This window comes from Eriocheir sinensis, chromosome 64, assembly GCF_024679095.1.
Source record: "Eriocheir sinensis breed Jianghai 21 chromosome 64, ASM2467909v1, whole genome shotgun sequence".
Classification (NCBI taxonomy): domain Eukaryota; kingdom Metazoa; phylum Arthropoda; class Malacostraca; order Decapoda; family Varunidae; genus Eriocheir; species Eriocheir sinensis.
In genome coordinates, this window is record NC_066572.1 from 1,039,521 (window position 1) to 1,047,500 (window position 7,980).

At 43.4% G+C, this 7,980-nt stretch overlaps 1 protein-coding gene across 4 annotated transcripts in view; it reads left to right on the forward strand.

The window, feature by feature from the left end:
- Positions 1–307: 307 nt before the first annotated feature.
- Positions 308–7,980, forward strand: part of LOC126987151 (longitudinals lacking protein, isoforms A/B/D/L-like) — a 33,364-nt gene continuing 25,691 nt past the window's right edge. For 3 of the 4 annotated variants that reach the window (XR_007740300.1, XM_050843882.1, XM_050843885.1), the window contains exon 1: positions 308–630. The gene's annotated coding sequence lies outside the window, so the exon portion shown is untranslated. The remainder of the gene's footprint in view (positions 631–7,980) is intronic. The other variant, XM_050843884.1, reaches the window with a different exon arrangement.

Sequence of the window (7,980 nt, forward strand, 5' to 3'; positions counted from 1 at the left end):
GATAAAACGCAAAATAACGAAGATATTGAGATTTAAACACAACATCTTTCCCATGTCAGAAGCTATGCATTGCGACTTGGGCCCGATTTCACGCCCATCCGCCGCCCGTACGCCCACGACACCCGCACCACATGAAACCTTAATCAATCCCCTACAGAATCTTCTCTATGGGCGGATGGCGTAGAGGCTCAAATAGAGGTAGAAAACGGGAAAATAGATAAAGATTCTGAGGCGTGTGGTAGCCATCTTGGGAGCTTCAAGAGGGAAGGGTTTGACCAGGAGTTCGCCTTCATTCGCTATGTGGAGATCGGGGTGTGCGGACGTGTGATCCTCCTCCTCTTCCTCCTCCTCCTCCTCCTCTTCCTCCTCTTCCTCCTTGCGGTACGATGGACGGAAGGAAGATAGTGATAAAAACGGACATACGGGAGAGAAGAGAAAGATTATCATAGAGAAATTTGTTAAGGAAAACGAGAAATATTGTGAACGAACGATTTAACGACGAGTTCCATACACGTGAATAGCTCTGCTGGTGTTGTGGTGTTGAAATGGTGTTGTTGTGGTGTTGAAAGTGGTGTTGATACTACTACTACGACTACTACGACTACGACTACTACCATTGCTACAAGTACGGTAAGACCACTACTATTACTACTACTACTACTACTATTAAAATTGATACTATTCTCTCTCTCTCTCTCTCTCTCTCTCTCTCTCTCTCTCTCTCTCTCTCTCTCTCTCTCTCTCGTTTCTTTCCGTCTTCTTCCTCCTCCTCCTCCTCCTCCTACGCATTTCTTTCATGATTTATCTTGCTCCTCCTCCTCCTCCTCTTCTTCCTCTTCCTCTTCCTCTTCCTCCTCTTCTCAAAATTTTCCTTCTTTCTATAATCCTTCCTTCCTTCCTCCTCTTCTCTTCCTCCTCCTCCTCCTACTACTACTACTACTACTATTACTACTACTTAGAGGGAAAACCTAAGGGTAGGCCTCTGCCGGTTAGGCCTACAAGGGGAGGAGGTGGGCCTATGTACTACCCCAATCTTGCATCACCATTGCTATTCTCTCTCTCTCTCTCTCTCTCTCTCTCTCTCTCTCTCTCTCTCTCTCTCTCTCTCTCTTGATAATATTGGTCACGTGATAAGAGTTTCCTTCAGTAAGATGCCTCGTGTGTGTGTGTGTGTGTGTGTGTGTGTGTGTGTGATAGATTGATTTCTCGAGATAATTTATTTTTCATTATTTTTTTTGTTTTGAGAGAGAGAGAGAGAGAGAGAGAGAGAGAGAGAGAGAGAGAGAGAGAGGAAACGAGGATAAAGAAAGAGATGAAGGAAATAGAAGTAAAGAAAGTAAGAGAGAGAGAGAGAGAGAGAGAGAGAGAGAGAGAGAGAGAGAGAGAGTCATTTCCATTCTTCCCCTCTCTCACATTATCAACTACCCTCCCCCCCCTCTCTCTCTCTCTCTCTAATAATGACATTGATAACTTTATCTTGCCATAGAAAGATAAGAGAGAGAGAGAGAGAGAGAGAGAGAGAGAGAGAGAGAGAGAGAGAGAGAGAGGTTATTGTGAACTGAAGGAAAAAAAAATAGAAATGAGAGAAAAAAATTGCGTGTGTATGTGAGTGCGTGTGTGTCTGTATGTGAGTGCGTGTGCGTGTGTATGTGTGTGTGTGTGTGTGTGTGTGTGTGTGTGTGTGTGTGTGTGTGTGTTGAAGGGATGACGATAAGGAAGTTGCAACACTGGAGATAAGAGAGAGAGAGAGAGAGAGAGAGAGAGAGAGAGAGAGAGAGAGAGAGAGAGAGAAAATGCTATAATAAAACTCTAAGCAATTTCAACCTCACTCTTCGCATTCTAAGTCACCATCATTATTATTAAAGTTTATATAGTAATAATAATAATAATATTTAATAGGACACGTGTTAACAATAGGTAGGACACGTTTTAATGGTCAGGACACGTAATAGTATTGATTAGGACATGTGGCAATGGTAGGACACGTGACAATGGGTGGACACGTGTTAACAATAGATAGGACATGTAGTAATGGTCAGGTCACGTAGGACTTGGTATGACACGTAATAGTATTGATTAGAACATGTGGCAATGGTAGGACACGTGACAATGGGTGGACACGTGTTAACAATAGATAGGACATGTAGTAATGGTCAGGTCACGTAGGACTTGGTATGACACGTAGTAGTATTGATTAGGACATGTGGGAATAGTAGGACACACAGCAATGGGGTAGGACACTCAATAGTAATGATTAGGACATGTGCCAATGGTAGGACACACAGCAATGGACTGGACACGTGTTAACAATAGATGGAACACGTGGTAGTATTGATTAGGACATGTGGCAATAGTAGGACACATAGCAATGGGGTATGACACGTAATAGTATTGATTAGGACATAAAGCAATAGTAGGACACGTAGCAATGGGGTATAACACGTAGTAGTATTGATTAGGACATGTGGCAATAGTAGGACACGTAGCAATAGGTTCTGTTTATAAATGGTTGAAGGGGTTTAATAAGAGTGACCTTGATAACGTTTTAGCAATAGGAGAGCCGGGCGGGACACGTGGTAATGGTAGGACACGTGGTAACAGTGGGCAGGACATGTGGGTATGGGTAGGACACGTAGGAATGGTAGGACACGTTGTAATGGGTGACGTTTGCATGGTAATGGTGTTGGTGGCGTTCTGAACGTTTAGATAACATTGGTTTTTACGTCACTGAGAAACGTTTGCAGTTTAATATATGCTCTCTCTCTCTCTCTCTCTCTCTCTCTCTCTCTTCCCTTCCTCTTCCTTTCCCTTCCATTCCGTTCCCTTCCCTTCCTCTCCCTTCCCTTCCTCTTCCTTTCCCTTCCCTTCCCTTCTATTCCCTACCTCTTTCTCCTCCTTCTCCTCCTCCTCCTCCTCCTCTTCTGCTTCTTCTTTCTCCTCCTCTCTCTCTCTCTCTCTCTCTCTCTCTCTCTCTCTCTCTCTCTCTCTCTCTCTCTCTCTCTCTCTGGATGAATGGAACAGGCCTATCAGTCATATTGTAATCTTATATAGAATGTTCGCCTTGAAATCTCTAAGTTACTCTACAGTCACCACTAAAATAACATCACCACTAACATCACTAACATAACCACTAACACCACCTGACACGTCGCCACTAACCACTAATCTATCGCCGCTAAATCACTAATCTATCGCCGCTAAATCACTAATCTATCGCCGGTAATAGACTTTAACATAACCTCACCTCGCCGCTAAAACGATAACTTCGCCTTCTTAAAACTAATATCACTGCTGACCTTACCTGACCTTACCTATAGTGTGTTTCTCCTGCTTAAAATATACCTTGTTGCAATATTAATACCTTCCTGACCTTACCGTATATAGTTTGCCTGCTGAAATATCGAGTATATACTTCAATTGCCTGCTGACCTTACCTGACCTTACCTACGGTGTGTTTCTCCGCTTAAAATGTCCCTTGTTGCAATATTAATACCTTCCTGACCTTAGCTATAGAGTTTGCCTGCTTGAAATATCGAGTACTTCAATGTATATGCCTGCTGACCTTACCTGACCTTACCTACAGTGTTTTTCTCCTGCTTAAAGTGCCCCTTGTTTCAATAATAACTTCCTGACCTTACCGTATAGAGTTTGCCTGCTTGAAATATCGAGTACTTCAATGTATATGCCTCCTGACCTTACCTGACCTTACCTACAGTGTTTTTCTCCTGCTTAAAATGTCCCTTGTTTCAATAATAACTTCCTGACCTTAGCTATAGAGTTTGCCTGCTTGCATTATCTCCCTGCTGACCTTACCCATCTCCAGCGATAAGGATATGGATGGAAATAATAGGGAAATGGGAAATAAGGAGAATAATATGCGATTTCTCCCATTTCTGAACTATTTCCACCATTTCCAAGGGGTGGACATGGGAGATTAGTCTTTTACCTATCTCCAGCGATGAGGACATGGGTGTAGGAGGCCGGGAAATAGGGGAAATAGGCTTGGAAATAGCCCGTACAGATGTCAAGTCTTAAGATCACTCATATTTCTTCCTATTATTTCCATTTCTGAACTATTTCCACTATTTCCAAGGGGTGGACATGGGAGATTAGTCCTTTACCCATCTCCAGCGATGAGGACATGGGTGTAGGAGGCCGGGAAATAGGGGAAATAGGCTTGGAAATAGCCCGTACAGATGTCAAGTCTTAAGATCACTCATATTTCTTGCGATTATTTCCATTTCTGGTCTATTTCCACTATTTCCAAGGGGTGGACATGGGAGATTAGTCCTTTCCCTACCTCCAGCGATGAGGACATGGGTGTAGGAGGCCGGGAAATGTGGGAAATAGGCTTGGAAATAGGCTGTACAGGTGTCAGGTCTTAAGATCACTCATATTTCTTCCTATTATTTCCATTTCTGAACTATTTCCACTATTTCCAAGGGGTGGACATGGGAGACTAGTCCTTTACCCATCTCCAGCGATGAGGACATGGGCGTAGGAGGCCGGGAAATAGGGGAAATAGGCTTGGAAATAGCCCGTACAGTTGTCAGGTCTTAAGATCACTCATATTTCTTGCTATTATTTCCATTTCTGGTCTATTTCCACTATTTCCAAGGGGTGGACATGGGAGATTAGTCCTTTCCCTACCTCCAGCGATGAGGACATGGGTGTAGGAGGCCGGGAAATGTGGGAAATAGGCCGTACAGATGTCGAAGGGGTGCCCGCTAACCTAACCTAACCTTCCCCTATATAGAGTTTGCCTGCTTGAAATGATGGGAAGGTTCGGGCGATGGAGCTTCGGCTGGGAGGTCAGGTCACTTGACGGTGGTGCGTGCAAGTGGGCGGTTTATGGGAGGTCACACAGGTACCCGGGCTTAGTGAGGAGGTGCTAATTTTGCTCGGGGCGGCGACACATAGGTGGTGGTTGATGTACCCGTGGGAACAAGCGCACAGCGTCGATGAAGCTGGCGTACATACGAACATAGGGAGACTGCACGAGGCCTACTGGCTTACACAGGGCAGCTCCAGATTCCCCCCCACTACCACCTGTTATCCTCGTCCATGTAGCCATCCAGTCTACCCTTAAAACAAGCTATCGTCCCTGCACTAACTAAAGAACATAGGGGGACTTCAAGAGGCCTACTGGCTTACACAGGGCAGCTCCAGAACCCCCCCACTACCAGCTGTCATCCTCGTCCATGTAGCTATCCAGTCTACCCTTAAAACAAGCTATCGTCCCTGCACTAACTAAAGAACATAGGGAGACTGCGAGAGGCCTACTGGATAACACAAGGCAGCTCCAGATTCCCCCCACTACCAGCTGTCTTCCTCGTCCATGTAGCTATCCAGTCTACCCTTAAAACAAGCTATCGTCCCTGCACTAACTAAAGAACATAGGGGGACTTCAAGAGGCCTACTGGATAACACAAGGCAGCTCCAGATTCCCCCCCACTACCAGCTGTCATCCTCGTCCATGTAGCCATCCAGTCTACCCTTAAAACAAGCTATCGTCTAACTATAAGAACATAGGGAGACACACAAGGCAGCTCCAGATTCCCCCCCACTACCAGCTGTCATCCTCGTCCATGTAGCCATCCAGTCTACCCTTAAAACAAGCTATCGTCCCTGCACTAACTATGTGATTGCTGAGTCTATTCCCTTCCCCCATCACCCTATTACTAAACCAATGCTTGCCTATTTCCCTCCTAAATCTATACTTTTCTAATTTACATCCATTACTGCGTCGTGTTCTATCCTCGCCTGCTTGAAATGTCTCTTGCTTCAATAACATCACTGCTGACCTTACCGTATATAATTTACCTGCTTGAAATATCCCTTGCTTCAATAATATCACTGCTGACCTTAAAGTATATAATTTACCTGCTTGAAATATCCCTTGCTTCAATAATATCACTGCTGACCTTACCGTATATAATTTACCTGCTGGAAATGTCCCTTGCTTTAATATCACTGCTGACCTTTCTTGACCTAACCTATCTCCGCTAAAATCTGTAACCTTTGCAATGGAAATATCGAGTGATTTATCGCCGCTGGCCCTACGTGACCTTACCGTATTGAATGTTACTCCACATATCGAGTGACTTATCGCCGCTAACCTTACGTGACCTTACCGTATTGAATGTTACTCCAAATATCGAGTGACTTATCGCCGCTGAGCTTACGTGACCTTACCGTGTTGAATGTGTGTTGCTTCAAATATCGAGTGAGTTATCGCCGCTGAACTTACATGACCTTGCTGTATTGAATGTGCCTTGCTTCAAATATCGAGTGACTTATCGCTGCTAACCTTACGTGACCTTATCGTGTTGAATGTGTGTTGCTTCAAATATCGAGTGAGTTATCGCCGCTGAACTTACATGACCTTGCTGTATTGAATGTGTCTTGCTTCAAATATCGTGTGACTTATCGCTGCTAACCTTACGTGACCTTACCGTGTTGAATGTGTCTTGCTTCAAATATCGTGTGACTTATCGCTGCTAACCTTACGTGACCTTACTGTATTGAATGTGTCTTTGTCTTTCAAATCGTGATCGAATGACTTATCACCCCTAACCCGTGAATGATTGCTTCAAATATCGAGTGACTTATCGCTGCTAACCTTACGTGACCTTATCGTGTTGAATGTGTCTTGCTTCAAATATCGTGAGACTTATCGCTGCTAACCTTACGTGACCTTACCGTATTGAATGTTACTCCAAATATCGAGTGACTTATCGCCGCTGAACTTACGTGACCTTACTGTATTGAATGTGTCTTGCTTCAAATATCGAGTGACTTATCGCTGCTAACCTTACGTGACCTTATCGTGTTGAATGTGTCTTGCTTCAAAATATCGAGTGACCTTATTCCTTCGCCGCTAAATGACATATCTCCATTAACTTAACCTGACATATCGCCCTCATTAATTAACCTGTAGTCTATCGCCATTATAACCAGTGACCTTTCTTCCCAACCTCGCCGCTAAAAAAACTGACCTTTCCTCGCTAAATTCTTAACGTATCGCCGTCAAAATAATAAGTGATCGCCAATACAACTGACCTTTCTTTCCTTATAACTTAACCTCATCCTCGCCGCTAACCCAGTAATCTATCGCCGCTAAACTCTTAACTTATCGCCAATACTACTGACCTATCGCCGCTAAAATAGTAAGTTATCGCCAATACATCTAATCTTTCTATGGTAAACTATCGTAACTTTACCTATCCTTGACGCTAATACAGTAATCTATCGCCACCAATACAGTAAGTTATCGCCAATACAACTAACCTATCGCCGCTAAAATAGTAAGTTATCGCCAATACATCTAACCTTTCTGTGGTAAACTATCGTAACTTTACCTACCCTTGACGCTAATACAGTAAGTTATCGTCACCAATACAGTAAGTTATCGCCAATACAACTAACCTATCGCCGCTAAAATAGTAAGTTATCGCCAATACATCTAATCTTTCTATGCTAAACTATCGTAACGTTACCTATCCTTGACGCTAATACAGTAATTTATCGTCGCTAATACACTAAGTTATCGCCAATACAACTAACCTATCGCCGCTAATACAATACATCTAATCTTTCTATGGTAAACTATCGTAACTTTACCTATCCTTGACGCTAATACAGTAAGTTATCGCCAATACAACTAACCTATCGCCGTTAAAATAGTAAGTTATCGCCAATACATCTAACCTTTCTGTGGCAAACTATCGTAACTTTACCTATCCTTGACGCTAATACAGTAAGTTATCGTCACCAATACAGTAAGTTATCGCCAATACAACTAACCTATCGCCGCTAAAATAGTAAGTTATCGCCAATACAACTAACCTATCGCCGCTAAAATAGTAAGTTATCGCCAATACATCTAACCTTTCTGTGGTAAACTATCGTAACTTTACCTACCCTTGACGCTAATACAGTAAGTTATCGCCAATACAATTAACCTATCGCCGCTAAAAA